The sequence below is a fragment of the Neovison vison genome, chromosome 5 (genome assembly GCF_020171115.1).
Source record: "Neovison vison isolate M4711 chromosome 5, ASM_NN_V1, whole genome shotgun sequence".
NCBI classification, from domain to species: domain Eukaryota; kingdom Metazoa; phylum Chordata; class Mammalia; order Carnivora; family Mustelidae; genus Neogale; species Neogale vison.
In genome coordinates, this window is record NC_058095.1 from 125,107,064 (window position 1) to 125,109,489 (window position 2,426).

The window sequence follows — 2,426 nt, forward strand, 5'->3', positions numbered from 1 at the left end:
ACCTAACTCCAAAAGGCAACTTTTTCCATGATTTTGTAATCTTAAAATATAATTTGAAGTAATATGTATATATTTCCCTAGGAATTATTTTATATTCATAGCTATCTTACACCTGCAGTTATTTCCTCTTTTTAGTGTGAACAAAGAATTTGATCCTTGGCAAACATCTCATGAGGATATGAGCTCAAATATTTCAGTTAAATATTATTTTTTAATTTAATACATTAAGATAACTGAGAAAAATATTAAAAAATCAGAAATTGAATTTAAAGATAATGAAGTTCTTTATTATCACTATCTTTACTCTTCTGCCATAGTGCAACTTAACTTCTTAATAAGACCATTATAGACAATGCATTATTTGTATTTGACAAGCAATTAGAGAGTTTAGCTACCCTAGTATTAAATTTTTTTCCCTCTCTTCTTAAAAAGTTTAAATACCCGTTAATATCAGTTATTTAAATGAAAAAAAATTAGACTTATTGAAATCAAATAAATATTTTGTGAAACAGCACAAGAAAACACGGCAAAGACTAATTTTAAATGAAGGTCTTCTCTCTAATTCCAGTCCTTGATTATCAAATAAAAAACATATTTAAAGTACCTACATACATGCTGTCATTAAGAAGCTACTATTTTATTATTAAAATTTTATTATGCAACATTTCATCCATAGACTAAAGGAAGTAACATTTATAGTTTACTGTAGGGGAAACACTCACATATACACCACTCAAATTAAAAATGAAGCTCCTATATGCTCTTGCCCTTTGACCACCCAGAGAAACCACAATCCTGGATCTTATGTAGACCACTGTCTTACTTCATGTACACTCACAAAAACACACACATGTACACTCACACTCACAAATCACAACTACAGGAATTCCTAAAAGGAAAAAAAAAAATGCTGCTTAATTTTAGTTGATTTTAAAAAATGGCTACCATGCTATATGTATTTTTAGGGTTCTTCTTCTTCTTTCTTCTTCTTCTCCTTCTTCTTCTTCTTCTTCTTCTTGACAGGAAGTTCATTTATTGGTGGGCATAGATATGATGGGAAGGGGTAGTGCCAAGGTTCTCACGAGTGCAGAGCCCTCCATTTGTCCAAAGGACCACGGTTAGGGATGTACTTGACCCCAAAGCCATCTGGGATATGCTGCTTTTCAGCCACCATGTCTCAAATTCATCTGCATTGAACTTAGTAAAGCCCCACTTCTTGGAGATGTGGATCTTCTGGTGGCCTGGGAACTTGAACTTGGCCCTGTGTAGGGCCTCAGTCACATGATGCTTGTTCTGCAGCTTGGTACAGATGGACATGATGACTTGGCCAATGTGGACCCTGGCTACAGTGCCCTGGGGCTTTCCAAAGGCACCCTGCATATCTGTCTGCAGCCTAAATTGGAGATAGCCATGAGGTCAGACCCCAACATCCACCGAAAGGGCTGTCTCTAAGGTCCCTTAAGGCAACCCATACAATCCCAACAAGCTGCATATACTACCAAGGAGGCTACTGTAGTACAGTCAGCCTTATTGGCTACAGAGGGATTTACTTCTTTAACTGAGTATTGTATTGTTAGGATTAACCCATTTCTTTTGAATGTCATATAATCTTTAATTCTATAAGTATAACAACCATGGAAGTAACACAACTATTTAGTAGACTATTTACTGGACTTTTTTCCCTTCAACATTTTACCTTTTTTAATTAAATTAATTTGCATACAATGACATTTACCATTTTTAGTGTAAATTTCTGCAAGTTTTGAAAAGCACTCACAGTTATCTGGCCACCACAACAATGAAGACATATAACAGTTAAAATACTCCAAAATTTTCCCCATGACATGTTGTGGTCAACCTCCAACTACCAGCCTCTGGCAACACTGGTATTTTCTGTTCCTATAGGTTTTCATTCTCCACAATGTCCTACCAATGGAGTCATAGTGTATTAAGACTTTGGAGTCCACATGATACATTTGTGTTTCATCCATAATTTTATAAATTTAAGTTTTTTTCTTCTTCTATAGACATTCTACAGTGTGTTTATTGAGTCACCAGATGAACGACATTTGGGTTGTTACCAGTTCAAAGTGATTATAAATAAATCTACTATGAACATCCACTTGCTAGGTTTTATGTGAACATGTTTGCATTTCATTTAGTACATATCTAAAGTGAGATTCCTGGAACATAAGGTAAGTATATGTTTAAGTTTTTAAGAAACTGCATAACTGTTTTTCAAATGACTGTACAGTTTTGCTTTGCCACCAACAGTATAACAATTCCAGTTGTTCTGCAACCTAGCTGACCTAGTCACAAATAAGGAGACGTTTTCCTTATTGTTGCTGCTATTGTTTTCTTTTGTTTTTCCTATTTCAGGAGGTATGGACTAACTTATGGTGCTTTTAATTTGCATTTCCCTCTTG

At 34.7% G+C, this 2,426-nt stretch overlaps 1 pseudogene; it reads right to left on the reverse strand.

The window, feature by feature from the left end:
* Positions 1 to 1,440: 1,440 nt before the first annotated feature.
* On the reverse strand, positions 1,441 to 1,540 carry LOC122908109 (annotated as a pseudogene).
* Positions 1,541 to 2,426: the final 886 nt, after the last annotated feature.